The sequence below is a fragment of the Phyllobates terribilis genome, unplaced genomic scaffold, assembly GCF_046119375.1.
Source record: "Phyllobates terribilis strain yellow unplaced genomic scaffold, ASM4611937v1 Scaffold_14__1_contigs__length_39327217, whole genome shotgun sequence".
NCBI classification, from domain to species: Eukaryota; Metazoa; Chordata; class Amphibia; order Anura; family Dendrobatidae; genus Phyllobates; species Phyllobates terribilis.
In genome coordinates, this window is record NW_027362774.1 from 35,425,389 (window position 1) to 35,444,323 (window position 18,935).

Genomic DNA, 18,935 nt, shown 5'->3' on the forward strand with positions numbered 1-18,935 from the left:
GTATACAGAGGCTGCACAGTATACAACTATAGAGACCGCGCTGTATACAGAGGCTGCACGGTATACACCTATAGAGACCGCGCTGTATACAGAGGCTGCACAGTATACACCTATAGAGACTGCGCTGTATACAGAGGCTGCACAGTATACAACTATTGAGACCGCGCTGTATACAGAGGCTGCACGGTATACAACTATAGAGACCGCGCCGTATACAGAGGCTGCACGGTATACACCTATAGAGACCGCGCTGTATACAGAGGCTGCACAGTATACAACTATAGAGACCGTGCTGTATACAGAGGCTGCACAGTATACATCTATAGAGACCGCGCTGTATACAGAGGCTGCACAGTATACACCTACAGAGACTGCGCTGTATACAGAGGCTGAGGCTGCACAGTATACACCTATAGAGACCGCACAGTATACACCTATAGAGACCGCGCTGTATACAGAGACTGCACGGTATAGAACTATAGAGACCGTGCTGTATACAGAGGCTGCACAGTATACAACTATAGAGACCGCACCGTATACAGAGGCTGAGGCTGCACAGTATACACCTAGAGACCGCGCTGTATACACCTATAGAGACCGCGCTGTATACAGAGGCTGCACAGTATACACCTATAGAGACCGCGCCGTATACAGAGGCTGCACAGTATACACCTATTGAGACCGCGCAGTATACAGAGGCTGCACAGTATACACCTATAGAGACCGCGCTGTATACAGAGGCTGCACGGTATACACCTATAGAGACCGTGCTGTATACAGAGGCTGCACAGTATACACCTATAGAGACCGCGCTGTATACAGAGGCTGCACAGTATACACCTATAGAGACCGCGCTGTATACAGAGGCTGCACAGTATACACCTATAGAGACCGCGCTGTATACAGAGGCTGCACAGTATACACCTATAGAGACCGTGCTGTATACAGAGGCTGCACAGTATACACCTATAGAGACTGCGCTGTATACAGAGGCTGCACGGTATACACCTAGAGACCGCGCTGTATACAGAGGCTGCACAGTATACACCTATAGAGACCGCGCCGTATACAGAGGCTGCACAGTATACACCTAGAGACCGCGCTGTATACAGAGGCTGCACGGTATACACCTATAGAGACCATGCTGTATACAGAGGCTGCACGGTATACACCTATAGAGACCGCGCTGTATACAGAGGCTGCACGGTATACACCTATAGAGACTGCGCTGTATACAGAGGCTGCACGGTATACACCTATAGAGACCGCACCGTATACAGAGGCTGCACAGTATACACCTATAGAGACCGCACCGTATACAGAGGCTGCACAGTATACACCTATAGAGACCGCGCTGTATACAGAGGCTGCACAGTATACACCTATAGAGACCGCGCTGTATACAGAGGCTGCACGGTATACACCTATAGAGACCGCGCTGTATACAGAGGCTGCACAGTATACACCTATAGAGACCGCGCTGTATACAGAGGCTGCACAGTATACACCTATAGAGACCGCGCTGTATACAGAGGCTGCACAGTATACACCTAGAGACCGCGCTGTATACAGAGGCTGCACAGTATACACCTATAGAGACCGCGCTGTATACAGAGGCTGCACGGTATACAACTATAGAGACCGCGCTGTATACAGAGGCTGCACAGTATACACCTATAGAGACCGCGCCGTATACACCTATAGAGACCGCGCCGTATACAGAGGCTGCACGGTATACACCTATAGAGACCGCGCTGTATACAGAGGCTGCACAGTATACAACTATAGAGACCGTGCTGTATACAGAGGCTGCACAGTATACATCTATAGAGACCGCGCTGTATACAGAGGCTGCACAGTATACACCTATAGAGACTGCGCTGTATACAGAGGCTGCACAGTATACACCTATAGAGACCGCGCTGTATACAGAGGCTGCACAGTATACACCTATAGAGACCGCGCTGTATATAGAGGCTGAGGCTGCACAGTATACACCTAAAGAGACCGCGCTGTATACAGAGGCTGCACAGTATACACGTATAGAGACCGCGCTGTATACAGAGGCTGCACAGTATACACCTATAGAGACCGCGCTGTATACAGAGGCTGCACAGTATACACCTATAGAGACCGCGCTGTATACAGAGGCTGCACGGTATACACCTATAGAAACCGCGCCGTATACAGAGGTTGCACGGTATACACCTATAGAGACCGCGCTGTATACAGAGGCTGCACAGTATACACCTATAGAGACCGCACGGTATACACCTATAGAGACTGCACCGTATACAGAGGCTGCACCGTATACAGAGGCTGCACGGTATACACCTATAGAGACCGCGCCGTATACAGAGGCTGCACGGTATACACCTATAGAGACCGTGCCGTATACAGAGGCTGCACGGTATACACCTATAGAGACCGCGCCGTATACAGAGGCTGCACGGTATACACCTATAGAGACCGCGCGTATACAGAGGCTGCACGGTATACACCTATAGAGACCGCGCCGTATACAGAGGCTGCACGGTATACACCTATAGAGACCGCGCCGTATACAGAGGCTGCACGGTATACACCTATAGAGACCGCGCCGTATACAGAGGCTGCACGGTATACACCTATAGAGACCGCGCCGTATACAGAGGCTGCACAGTATACACCTATAGAGACCGCACAGTATACAGAGGCTGCACGGTATACACCTATAGAGACCGCGCCGTATACAGAGGCTACACGGTATACACCTATAGAGACCGTGCTGTATACAGAGGCTACACGGTATACACCTATAGAGACCGTGCTGTATACAGAGGCTGCACAGTATACAACTATAGAGACCGTGCTGTATACAGAGGCTGCACAGTATACACCTATAGAGACCGCGCTGTATACAGAGGCTGCACAGTATACACCTATAGAGACTGCGCTGTATACAGAGGCTGAGGCTGCACAGTATACACCTATAGAGACCGCACAGTATACACCTATAGAGACCGCGCTGTATACAGAGGCTGCACGGTATACACCTATAGACACCGCGCTGTATACAGAGGCTGCACAGTATACAACTATAGAGACCGTGCTTTATACAGAGGCTGCACAGTATACAACTATAGAGACCGCGCTGTATACACCTATAGAGACCGCGCTGTATACAGAGGCTGCACAGTATACACCTATAGAGACCGCGCTGTATACGGAGGCTGCACAGTATACACCTATAGAGACCGCGCTGTATACAGAGGCTGCAGAGTATACACCTATAGAGACTGCGCTGTATACAGAGGCTGCACAGTATACACCTATAGAGACCGCGCTGTATACACCTATAGAGACAGCGCCGTATACAGAGACTGCACAGTATACACCTAGAGAGACCGCGCCGTATACAGAGGCTGCACACTATACACCTATAGACTGCGCTGTATACAGAGGCTACACAGTATACACCTATAGAGACTGCGCTGTATACAGAGGCTGCACGGTATACACCTATAGAGACTGCGCCGTATACAGAGGCTGCACGGTATACACCTATAGAGACCGTGCTGTATACAGAGGCTGCACGGTATACACCTATAGAGACTGCGCTGTATACAGAAGTTGCACGGTATACACCTATAGAGACTGCGCTGTATACAGAGGTTGTACGGTATACACCTATAGAGACCGCACCGTATACAGAGGCTGCACGGTATACACCTAGACACCGCGCTGTATACAGAGGCTGCACAGTATACACCTATAGAGACCGCGCTGTATACAGAGGCTGCACAGTATACACCTATAGAGACCGCGCTGTATACAGAGGCTGCACAGTATACACCTATAGAGACCGCACCGTATACAGAGGCTGCACAGTATACACCTATAGAGACCGTGCTGTATACAGAGGCTGCACAGTATACACCTATAGAGACCGTGCTGTATACAGAGGCTGCACGGTATACACCTATAGAGACTGCGCTGTATACAGAGGCTGCACGGTATACACCTATAGAGACCGCGCTGTATACAGAGGCTGCACAGTATACACCTATAGAGACCGCGTATACAGAGGCTGAGGCTGCACAGTATACACCTATAGAGACCAAGCTGTATACAGAGGCTGCACGGTATACACCTATAGAGACCGCGCTGTATACAAAGGCTGCACGGTATACACCTATAGAGACCGCGCTGTATACAGAGGCTGCACGGTATACACCTATAGAGACCGCGCTGTATACAGAGGCTGCACAGTATACACCTATAGAGACCGCGCTGTATACAGAGGCTGCACGGTATACACCTATAGAGACCGCGCTGTATACAGAGGCTGCACAGTATACACCTATAGAGACTGCGCTGTATACAGAGGCTGCACAGTATACAACTATAGAGACCGCGCTGTATACAGAGGCTGCACGGTATACAACTATAGAGACCGCGCCGTATACAGAGGCTGCACGGTATACACCTATAGAGACCGCGCTGTATACAGAGGCTGCACAGTATACAACTATAGAGACCGTGCTGTATACAGAGGCTGCACAGTATACATCTATAGAGACCGCGCTGTATACAGAGACTGCACAGTATACACCTATAGAGACCGCGCTGTATACAGAGGCTGCACAGTATACACCTATAGAGACAGCGCCGTATACAGAGGCTGCACAGTATACACCTATAGAGACCGCGCTGTATACAGAGGCTGCACAGTATACACCTACAGAGACTGCGCTGTATACAGAGGCTGAGGCTGCACAGTATACACCTATAGAGACCGCACAGTATACACCTATAGAGACCGCGCTGTATACAGAGACTGCACGGTATAGAACTATAGAGATCGTGCTGTATACAGAGGCTGCACAGTATACACCTATAGAGACCGCACCGTATACAGAGGCTGAGGCTGCACAGTATACACCTAGAGACCGCGCTGTATACACCTATAGAGACCGCGCTGTATACAGAGGCTGCAAAGTATACACCTATAGAGACCGCGCCGTATACAGAGGCTGCACAGTATACACCTATAGAGACCGCGCAGTATACAGAGGCTGCACAGTATACACCTATAGAGACCGCGCAGTATACAGAGGCTGCACAGTATACACCTATAGAGACCGCGCTGTATACAGAGGCTACACGGTATACACCTATAGAGACCGTGCTGTATACAGAGGCTGCACAGTATACACCTATAGAGACCGCGCTGTATACAGAGGCTGCACAGTATACACCTATAGAGACCGCGCTGTATACAGAGGCTGCACAGTATACACCTATAGAGACCGTGCTGTATACAGAGGCTGCACAGTATACACCTATAGAGACCGTGCTGTATACAGAGGCTGCACAGTATACACCTATAGAGACTGCGCTGTATACAGAGGCTGCACGGTATACACCTAGAGACCGCGCTGTATACAGAGGCTGCACAGTATACACCTATAGAGACCGCGCCGTATACAGAGGCTGCACAGTATACACCTAGAGACCGCGCTGTATACAGAGGCTGCACAGTATACACCTATAGAGACCGCGCTGTATACAGAGGCTGCACGGTATACACCTATAGAGACTGTGCTGTATACAGAGGCTGCACGGTATACACCTATAGAGACCGCGCTGTATACAGAGGCTGCACAGTATACACCTATAAAGACCGCGCCGTATACAGAGGCTGCACGGTATACAACTATACAGACCGCGCCGTATACAGAGGCTGCACGGTATACACCTATAGAGACCGCGCTGTATACAGAGGCTGCACGGTATACACCTATAGAGACCGCGCTGTATACAGAGGCTGCACGGTATACACATATAGAGACCGCGCTGTATACAGAGGCTGCACAGTATACACCTATAGAGACCGCGCTGTATACAGAGGCTGCACAGTATACACCTATAGAGACCGTGCTGTATACAGAGGCTGCACAGTATACACCTATAGAGACCATGCTGTATACAGAGGCTGCACAGTATACACCTATAGAGACCGCGCTGTATACAGAGGCTGCACAGTATACACCTATAGAGACCGTGCTGTATACAGAGGCTGCACAGTATACACCTATGGAGACCGTGCTGTATACAGAGGCTGCACAGTATACACCTATAGAGACCGTGCTGTATACAGAGGCTGCACAGTATACACCTATAGAGACTGCGCTGTATACAGAGGCTGCACGGTATACACATAGAGACCGCGCTGTATACAGAGGCTGCACAGTATACACCTATAGAGACTGCGCCGTATACACCTATAGAGACCGCGCCGTATACAGAGGCTGCACGGTATACACCTATAGAGACCGCGCTGTATACAGAGGCTGCACGGTATACACCTATAGAGACCGCGCTGTATACAGAGGCTGCACAGTATACACCTATAGAGACCGCGCTGTATACAGAGGCTGCACAGTATACACCTAGAGACCGCGCTGTATACAGAGGCAGCACAGTATACACCTATAGAGACCGCGCTGTATACAGCGGCTGCACAGTATACACCTATAGAGACCGCGCCGTATACAGAGGCTGCACGGTATACACCTATAGAGACCGCGCCGTATACAGAGGCTGCACAGTATACACCTATAGAGACCGCGCCGTATACAGAGGCTGCACAGTATACACCTATAGAGACCGCGATGTATACAGAGGCTGCACAGTATACACCTATAGAGACCGTGCTGTATACAGAGGCTGCACAGTATACACCTATAGAGACCGCGCTGTATACAGAGGCTGCACAGTATACACCTATAGAGACCGCGCTGTATACAGAGGCTGCACAGTATACACCTATAGAGACCGTGCTGTATACAGAGGCTGCACAGTATACACCTATAGAGACCGCGCTGTATACAGAGGCTGCACAGTATACACCTATAGAGACCGTGCTGTATACAGAGGCTGCACAGTATACACCTATGGAGACCGTGCTGTATACAGAGGCTGCACAGTATACACCTATAGAGACCGTGCTGTATACAGAGGCTGCACAGTATACACCTATAGAGACTGCGCTGTATACAGAGGCTGCACGGTATACACATAGAGACCGCGCTGTATACAGAGGCTGCACAGTATACACCTATAGAGACTGCGCCGTATACACCTATAGAGACCGCGCCGTATACAGAGGCTGCACGGTATACACCTATAGAGACCGCGCTGTATACAGAGGCTGCACGGTATACACCTAGAGACCGCGCTGTATACAGAGGCTGCACAGTATACACCTATAGAGACCGCGCCGTATACACCTATAGAGACCGCGCCGTATACAGAGGCTGCACAGTATACACCTAGAGACCGCGCTGTATACAGAGGCTGCACAGTATACAACTAAAGAGACCGCGCTGTATACAGAGGCTGCACGGTATACACCTATAGAGACTGTGCTGTATACAGAGGCTGCACGGTATACACCTATAGAGACCGCGCTTTATACAGAGGCTGCACAGTATACACCTATAGAGACCGCGCCGTATACAGAGGCTGCACAGTATACACCTATAGAGACCGTGCTGTATACAGAGGCTGCACGGTATACACCTATAGAGACCGCGCTGTATACAGAGGCTGCACGGTATACACCTATAGAGACCGCGCTGTATACAGAGGCTACACAGTATACACCTATAGAGACCACGCTGTATACAGAGGCTGAGGCTGCACAGTATACACCGATAGAGACCGCGCTGTATACAGAGGCTGCACAGTATACACCTATAGAGACCGCGCTGTATACAGAGGCTGCACAGTATACACCTAGAGACCGCGCTGTATACAGAGGCTGCACAGTATACACCTATAGAGACCGTGCTGTATACAGAGGCTGCACAGTATACACCTATAGAGACCGCGCTGTATACAGAGGCTGCACAGTATACACCTATAGAGACCGTGCTGTATACAGAGGCTGCACAGTATACACCTAGAGACCGCGCCGTATACACCTATAGAGACCGTGCTGTATACAGAGGCTGCACAGTATACACCTATAGAGACCGCGCTGTATACAGAGGCTGCACAGTATACACCTTTAGAGACCGTGCTGTATACAGAGGCTGCACAGTATACACCTATAGAGACCGCGCTGTATACAGAGGCTGCACAGTATACACCTATAGAGACCGTGCTGTATACAGAGGCTGCACAGTACACACCTATAGAGACCGTGCTGTATACAGAGGCTGCACAGTATACACCTATAGAGACCGTGCTGTATACAGAGGCTGCACAGTATACACCTATAGAGACTGCGCTGTATACAGAGGCTGCACGGTATACACCTAGAGACCGCGCTGTATACAGAGGCTGCACAGTATACACCTATAGAGACCGCACCGTATACAGAGGATGCACGGTATACACCTATAGAGACCGCGCTGTAAACAGAGGCTGCACGGTATACACCTAGAGACCGCGCTGTATACAGAGGCTGCACAGTATACACCTATAGAGACCGCGCCGTATACACCTATAGAGACCACGCCGTATACAGAGGCTGCACAGTATACAACTATAGAGACCGCGCTGTATACAGAGGCTGCACGATAAACACCTATAGAGACTGTGCTGTATACAGAGGCTGCACGGTATACACCTATAGAGACCGCGCTGTATACAGAGGCTGCACAGTATACACCTATAGAGACCGCGCTGTATACAGAGGCTGCACAGTATACACCTAGAGACCGCGCTGTATAGAGAGGCTGCACAATATACACCTATAGAGACCACGCTGTATATAGAGGCTGCACAATATACACCTATAGAGACCACGCTGTATATAGAGGCTGCACGGTATAAACCTATAGAGACCGTGCTGTATACAGAGGCTGCACGGTATACACCTATAGAGACCGCGCTGTATACAGAGGCTGCACGGTATACACCTACAGAGACCGCACCGTATACAGAGGCTGCACAGTATACACCTATAGAGACCGCGCTGTATACAGAGGCTGCACGGTATACACCTATAGAGACCGCGCTGTATACAGAGGCTGCACGATATACACCTATAGAGACCGTGCTGTATACAGAGGCTGCACAGTATACACCTATAGAGACCGTGCTGTATACAGAGGCTGCACAGTATACACCTATAGAGACCGCGCTGTATACAGAGGCTGCACAATATACACCTATAGAGACCACGCTGTATATAGAGGCTGCACGGTATAAACCTATAGAGACCGTGCTGTATACAGAGGCTGCACGGTATACACCCATAGAGACCGCGCTGTATACAGAGGCTGCACGGTATACACCTATAGAGACCGCGCTGTATACAGAGGCTGCACAGTATACACCTATAGAGACCGTGCTGTATACATAGGCTGCACAGTATACACCTATAGAGACCGCGCTGTATACAGAGGCTGCACAGTATACACCTATAGAGACCGCGCTGTATACAGAGGCTGCACAGTATACACCTATAGTGACCGTGCCGTATACAGAGGCTGCACAGTATACACCTATAGAGACCGCGCTGTATACAGAGGTTGCACAGTATACACCTATAGAGACCGCGCTGTATACAGAGGCTGCACAGTATACACCTATAGAGACTGCGCTGTATACAGAGGCTGCACAGTATACACCTATAGAGACCGCGCTGTATACAGAGGCTGCACAGTATACACCTATAGAGACCGCGCTGTATACAGAGGCTGCACAGTATACACCTATAGAGACCGCGCTGTATACAGAGGCTGCACAGTATACACCTATAGAGACCGCGCTGTATACAGAGGCTGCACGGTATACACCTATAGAGACCGCGCTGTATACAGAGGCTGCACGGTATACACCTATAGAGACCGCGCTGTATACAGAGGCAGCACAGTATACACCTATAGAGACCGCGCTGTATACAGAGGCTGCACGGTATACACCTATAGAGACCGCGCTGTATACAGAGGCTGCACAGTATACACCTATAGAGACCGCACTGTATATAGAGGCTACACAGTATACACCTATAGAGACTGCGCTGTATACAGAGGCTGAGGCTGCACAGTATACACCTATAGAGACCGCGCTGTATACAGAGGCTGCACAGTATACACCTATAGAGACCGCGCCGTATACAGAGGCTGCACAGTATACACCTATAGAGACCGCGCCGTATACAGAGGCTGCACAGTATACACCTATAGAGACTGCGCTGTATACAGAGGCAGCACAGTATACACCTATAGAGACCACGCCGTATACACCTATAGAGACCGCGCTGTATACAGAAGCTGCACAGTATACACCCATAGAGACCGCGCTGTATACAGAGGCAGCACGGTATACACCTATAGAGACCGCGCTGTATACAGAGGCTGCACAGTATACACCTAGAGACCGCGCTGTATACAGAGGCTGCACAGTATACACCTATAGAGACCGTGCTGTATACAGAGGCTGCACAGTATACACATATAGAGACCGCGCTGTATACAGAGGCTGCACAGTATACAACTATAGAGACCGCACCGTATACGGAGGCTGAGGCTGCACAGTATACACCTAGAGACCGCGCTGTATACAGAGGCTGCACAGTATACACCTATAGAGACCGTGCTGTATACAGAGTCTGCACAGTATACACCTATAGAGACCGCGCTGTATACAGAGGCTGAGGCTGCACAGTATACAACTATAGAGACCGCACCGTATACAGAGGCTGCACAGTATACACCTATAGAGACTGCGCTGTATACAGAGGCTGCACGGTATACACCTATAGAGACCGCGCTGTATACAGAGGCTGCACAGTATACACCTATAGAGACCGCGCTGTATAGAGGCTGCACAGTATACACCTAGAGACCGCGCTGTATACAGAGGCTGCACAGTATACACCTATAGAGACCGCGTCGTATACAGAGGCTGCACAGTATACACCTATAGAGACCGCGCTGTATACAGAGGCTGCACAGTATACACCTATAGAGACCGTGCTGTATACAGAGGCTGCACGGTATACACCTATAGAGACCGTGCTGTATACAGAGGCTGCACGGTATACACCTATAGAGACCGCGCTGTATACAGAGGCTACACAGTATACACCTATAGAGACTGCGCTGTATACAGAGGCTGCACAGTATACACCTATAGAGACTGCGCTGTATACAGAGGCTGCACAGTATACACCTATAGAGACCGCGCTGTATACAGAGGCTGCACGGTATACACCTATAGAGACTGCGCTGTATACAGAGGCTGCACGGTATACACCTATAGAGACCGCGCTGTATACAGAGGCTGCACAGTATACACCTATAGAGACCGTGCTGTATACAGAGGCTGCACAGTATACACCTATAGAGACCGCGCTGTATACAGAGGCTGCACAATATACACCTATAGAGACCACGCTGTATACAGAGGCTGCACGGTATACACCTATAGAGACCGTGCTGTATACAGAGGCTGCACGGTATACACCTATAGAGACCGCGCTGTATACAGAGGCTGCACAGTATACACCTATAGTGACCGCACCGTATACAGAGGCTGCACAGTATACACCTATAGAGACCGCGCTGTATACAGAGGCTGCACAGTATACACCTATAGAGACCGCGCTGTATACATAGGCTGCACAGTATACACCTATAGAGACCGCGCTGTATACATAGGCTGCACAGTATACACCTATAGAGACCGCGCTGTATACAGAGGCTGCACAGTATACACCTATAGTGACCGCGCTGTATACAGAGGCTGCACGGTATACACCTATAGAGACCGCGCCGTATACAGAGGCTGCACGGTATACACCTATAGAGACTGCGCTGTATACAGAGGCTGCACGGTATACACCTATAGAGACTGCGCTGTATACAGAGGCTGCACGGTATACACCTATAGAGACTGCGCTGTATACAGAAGCTGCACGGTATACACCTATAGAGACCGCGCTGTATACAGAGGCTGCACGGTATACACCTATAGAGACTGCGCTGTATACAGAGGCTGCACGGTATACACCTATAGAGACCGCGCTGTATACAGAGGCTGCACAGTATAAACCTATACAGACCGTGCTGTATACAGAGGCTGCACAGTATACACCTATAGAGACCGTGCTGTATACAGAGGCTGCACAGTATACACCTATAGAGACCGCGCTGTATACAGAGGCTGCACAATATACACCTATAGAGACCACGCTGTATATAGAGGCTGCACGGTATAAACATATAGAGACCGTGCTGTATACAGAGGCTGCACGGTATACACCTATAGAGACCGCGCTGTATACAGAGGCTGCACGGTATACACCTATAGAGACCGCGCTGTATACAGAGGCTGCACGGTATACACCTATAGAGACTGCGCTGTATACAGAGGCTGAACGGTATACACCTATAGAGACCGTGCTGTATACAGAGGCTGCACGGTATACACCTATAGAGACCGTGCTCTATACAGAGGCTGCACAGTATACACCTATAGAAACCGCGCTGTATACAGAGGCTGCACGGAATACACCTAGAGACCGCGCTGTATACAGAGGCTGCACAGTATACACCTATAGAGACCGCGTATACAGAGGCTGAGGCTGCACAGTATACACCTATAGAGACCGCGCTGTATACAGAGGCTGCACGGTATACACCTATAGAGACCGCGCTGTATACAGAGGCTGCACGGTATACACCTAGAGACCGCGCTGTATACAGAGGCTGCACAGTATACACCTATAGAGACCGCGCCGTATACACCTATAGAGACCGCGCCGTATACAGAGGCTGCACAGAATACACCTAGAGACCGCGCTGTATACAGAGGCTGCACAGTATACACCTATAGAGACCGTGCTGTATACATAGGCTGCACAGTATACACCTATAGAAACCGCGCTGTATACAGAGGCTGCACAGTATACACCTATAGAGACCGCGCTGTATACAGAGGCTGCACGGTATACACCTATAGAGACCGCGCTGTATACAGAGGCTGCACAGTATACACCTATAGAGACCGTGCTGTATACATAGGCTGCACAGTATACACCTATAGAAACCACGCTGTATACAGAGGCTGCACAGTATACACCTATAGAGACCGCGCCGTATACAGAGGCTGCACGGTATACACCTATAGAGACCGCGCTCTATACAGAGGCTGCACAGTATACACCTATAGAGACTGCGCTCTATACAGAGGCTGCACAGTATACACCTATAGAGACCGTGCTGTATACAGAGGCTGCACAGTATACACCTATAGAGACCGCGCTGTATACAGAGGCTGCACAGTATACACCTATAGAGACTGCGCTGTATACAGAGGCTGCACGGTATACACCCATAGAGACCGCGCTGTACACAGAGGCTGCACGGTATACACTTATAGAGACGGCGCTGTATACAGAGGCTGCACGGTATACACCTATAGAGACCGCGCTGTATAGAGAGGCTGCACAATATACACCTATAGAGACCACGCTGTATATAGAGGCTGCACAATATACACCTATAGAGACCGTGCTGTATATAGAGGCTGCACGGTATAAACCTATAGAGACCGTGCTGTATACAGAGGCTGCACGGTATACACCTATAGAGACCGCGCTGTATACAGAGGCTGCACGGTATACACCTATAGAGACCGCGCTGTATACAGAGGCTGCACGGTATACACCTATAGAGACTGCGCTGTATACAGAGGCTGCACAGTATACACCTATAGAGACCGCGCTGTATACAGAGGCTGCACAGTATACACCTATAGAGACCGTGCTGTATACAGAGGCTGCACAGTATACACCTATAGAGACCGTGCTGTATACAGAGGCTGCACAGTATACACCTATAGAGACCGTGCTGTATACAGAGGCTGCACAGTATACACCTATAGAGACCGCGCTGTATACAGATGCTGCACAATATACACCTATAGAGACCACGCTGTATATAGAGGCTGCACGGTATAAACCTATAGAGACCGTGCTGTATACAGAGGCTGCACGGTATACACCTATAGAGACCGCGCTGTATACAGAGGCTGCACAGTATACACCTATAGAGACCGTGCTGTATACATAGGCTGCACAGTATACACCTATAGAGACCGCGCTGTATACAGAGGCTGCACAGTATACACCTATAGAGACTGCGCTGTATACAGAGGCTGCACAGTATACACCTATAGTGAACGCGCCGCATACAGAGGCTGCACAGTATACACCTATAGAGACCGCGCCGTATACAGAGGCTGCACAGTATACACCTATAGAGACCGCGCTGTATACAGAGGCTGCACAGTATACACCTATAGTGACCGCGCCGTATACAGAGGCTGCACAGTATACACCTATAGAGACCGCGCTGTATACAGAGGCTGCACAGTATACACCTATAGAGACCGCGCTGTATACAGAGGCTGCACAGTATACACCTATAGAGACCGCGCTGTATACAGAGGCTGCACAGTATACACCTATAGAGACCGCGCTGTATACAGAGGCTGCACAGTATACACCTATAGAGACCGCGCTGTATACAGAGGCTGCACAGTATACACCTATAGAGACCGCGCTGTATACAGAGGCTGCACAGTATACACCTATAGAGACCGCGCTGTATACAGAGGCAGCACGGTATACACCTATAGAGACCGCGCTGTATACACTTATAGAGACCGCGCTGTATACAGAGGCAGCACAGTATACACCTATAGAGACCGCGCTGTATACAGAGGCTGCACGGTATACACCTATAGAGACCGCGCTGTATACAGAGGCTGCACAGTATACACCTATAGAGACCGCGCTGTATATAGAGGCTACACAGTATACACCTATAGAGACTGCGCTGTATACAGAGGCTGCACAGTATACACCTATAGAGACCGCGCTGTATACAGAGGCTGCACAGTATACACCTATAGAGACCGCGCCGTATACAGAGGCTGCACAGTATACACCTATAGAGACCGCGGCGTATACAGAGGCTGCACAGTATACACCTATAGAGACCGCGCCGTATACAGAGGCTGCACAGTATACACCTATAGAGACCGCGCCGTATACAGAGGCTGCACAGTATACACCTATAGAGACCGCGCTGTATACAGAGGCTGCACGGTATACACCTATAGAGACCACGCTGTATACAGAGGCTGCACGGTATACACCTATAGAGACCGCGCTGTATACAGAGGCTGCACGGTATACACCTATAGAGACCGCGCTGTATACAGAGGCTGCACAGTATACACCTATAGAGACCGCACCGTATACAGAGGCTGCACAGTATACACCTATAGAGACCGCGCCGTATACAGAGGCTGCACAGTATACACCTATAGAGACCGCGCTGTATACAGAGGCTGCACAGTATACACCTATAGAGACCGCGCTGTATACAGAGGCAGCACGGTATACACCTATAGAGACCGCGCTGTATACAGAGGCTGCACGGTATACACCTATAGAGACCGCGCTGTATACAGAGGCTGCACAGTATACACCTATAGAGACTGCGCTGTATACAGAGGCTGCACAGTATACACCTATAGAGACCGCGCTGTATACAGAGGCTGCACAGTATACACCTATAGAGACCGCGCTGTATACAGAGGCTGCACAGTATACACCTAGAGACCGCGCTGTATACAGAGGCTGCACAGTATACACCTATAGAGACCGTGCTGTATACAGAGGCTGCACAGTATACACCTATAGAGACCGCGCTGTATACAGAGGCTGAGGCTGCACAGTATACAACTATAGAGACCGCACCGTATACAGAGGCTGCACAGTATACACCTATAGAGACCGTGCTGTATACAGAGGCTGCACAGTATACACCTATAGAGACCGCGCTGTATACAGAGGCTGCACGGTATACACCTATAGAGACTGCGCTGTATACAGAGGCTGCACGGTATACACCTATAGAGACCGCGCTGTATACAGAGGCTGCACAGTATACACCTATAGAGACCGCGCTGTATAGAGGCTGCACAGTATACACCTAGAGACCGCGCTGTATACAGAGGCTGCACAGTATACACCTATAGAGACCGCGTCGTATACAGAGGCTGCACAGTATACACCTATAGAGACCGCGCTGTATACAGAGGCTGCACGGTATACACCTATAGAGACCGTGCTGAATACAGAGGCTGCACGGTATACACCTATAGAGACCGCGCTGTATACAGAGGCTACACAGTATACACCTATAGAGACTGCGCTGTATACAGAGGCTGCACAGTATACACCTATAGAGACTGCGCTGTATACAGAGGCTGCACAGTATACACCTATAGAGACCGCGCTGTATACAGAGGCTGCACGGTATACACCTATAGAGACTGCGCTGTATACAGAGGCTGCACGGTATACACCTATAGAGACCGCGCTGTATACAGAGGCTGCACAGTATACACCTATAGAGACCGTGCTGTATACAGAGGCTGCACAGTATACACCTATAGAGACCGCGCTGTATACAGAGGCTGCACAATATACACCTATAGAGACCGTGCTGTATACAGAGGCTGCACGGTATACACCTATAGAGACCGTGCTGTATACAGAGGCTGCACGGTATACACCTATAGAGACCGCGCTGTATACAGAGGCTGCACAGTATACACCTATATTGACCGCACCGTATACAGAGGCTGCACAGTATACACCTATAGAGACCGCGCCGTATACAGAGACTGCACAGTATACACCTATAGAGACCGCGCTGTATACATAGGCTGCACAGTATACACCCATAGAGACCGCGCTGTATACAGAGGCTGCACAGTATACACCTATAGTGACGGCGCCGTATACAGAGGCTGCACAGTATACACCTATAGAGACCGCGCTGTATACAGAGGCTGCACAGTATACAACTATAGAGACTGCGCTGTATACAGAGGCTGCACGGTATACACCTATAGAGACCGCGCTGTATACAGAGGCTGCACGGTTTACACCTATAGAGACTGCGTTGTATACAGAGGCTGCACAGTATACACCTATAGAGACTGCGCTGTATACAGAGGCTGCACAGTATACAACTATAGAGACTGCGCTGTATACAGAGGCTGCACGGTATACACCTATAGAGACCGCGCTGTATACAGAGGCTGCACGGTTTACACCTATAGAGACTGCGTTGTATACAGAGGCTGCACGGTATACACCTATAGAGACCGCGCTGTATACAGAGGCTGCACAGTATAAACCTATACAGACCGTGCTGTATACAGAGGCTGCACAGTATACACCTATAGAGACCGTGCTGTATACAGAGGCTGCACAGTATACACCTATAGAGACCGCGCTGTATACAGAGGCTGCACAATATACACCTATAGAGACCACGCTGTATATAGAGGCTGCACGGTATAAACATATAGAGACCGTGCTGTATACAGAGGCTGCACGGTATACACCTATAGAGACCGCGCTGTATACAGAGGCTGCACGGTATACACCTATAGAGACCGCGCTGTATACAGAGGCTACACGGTATACACCTATAGAGACCGCGCTGTATACAGAGGCTGCACAGTATACACCTATAGAGACTGTGCTGTATACAGAGGCTGCACAGTATACACCTATAGAGACCGCGTTGTATACAGAGGCTGCACAGTATACACCTATAGAGACCGCGCTGCATAGAGGCTGCACAGTATACACCTATAGAGACCGCGCTGTATACAGAGGCTGCACAGTATACACCTATAGAGACCGCGCTGTATACAGAGGCTGCACGGTATACACCTATAGAGACCGCGCTGTATACAGTGGCTGCACGGTATACACCTATAGAGACCGTGCTGTATACAGAGGCTGCACAGTATACACCTATAGAGACCGCGCTGTATACAGAGGCTGCACAGTATACACCTATAGAGACCGCGCTGTATACAGAGGCTGCACAGTATACACCTATAGAGACTGCGCTGTATACAGAGGCTGCACAGTATACACCTATAGAGACCGCGCTGTATACAGAGGCTGCACAGTATACACCTATAGAGACCGCGCTGTATACAGAGGCTGCACAGTATACACCTATAGAGACCGCGCTGTATACAGAGGCTGCACAGTATACACCTATAGAGACCGCGCTGTATACAGAGGCTGCACAGTATACACCTATAGAGACTGCGCTGTATACAGAGGCTGAGGCTGCACAGTATACACCTATAGAGACCGTGCTGTATACAGAGGCTGCACAGTATACACCTATAGAGACCGCGCTGTATACAGAGGCTGCACAGTATACACCTATAGAGACTGCGCTGTATACAGAGGCTGCACAGTATACACCTATAGAGACCGCGCTGTATACAGAGGCTGCACGGTATACACCTATAGAGACCGCGCTGTATACAGAGGCTGCACAGTATAAACCTATAGAGACCGTGCTGTATACAGAGGCTGCACAGTATACACCTATAGAGACCGCGCTGTATACAGAGGCTGCACAAGATACACCTATAGAGACCGCGCCGTATACAGAGGCTGCACAGTATACACCTATAGAGACCGCACTGTATATAGAGGCTGCACGGTATACACCTATAGAGACCGTGCTGTATACAGAGGCTGCACAGTATACACCTATAGAGACTGCGTATACAGAGGCTGAGGCTGCACAGTATACACCTATAGAGACCACGCTGTATACAGAGGCTACACAGTATACACCTATAGAGACCGCGCTGTATACAGAGGCTGCACGGTATACACCTATAGAGACCGCACTGTATACGGAGGCTGAGGCTGCACAGTATACACCTATAGAGTCCGCGCTGTATACAGAGGCTACACAGTATACACCTATAGAGACCGCGCTGTATACAGAGGCTGCACGGTATACACCTATAGAGACCGCGCTGTATACAGAGGCTGCACGGTATACACCTAGAGACCGCGCTGTATA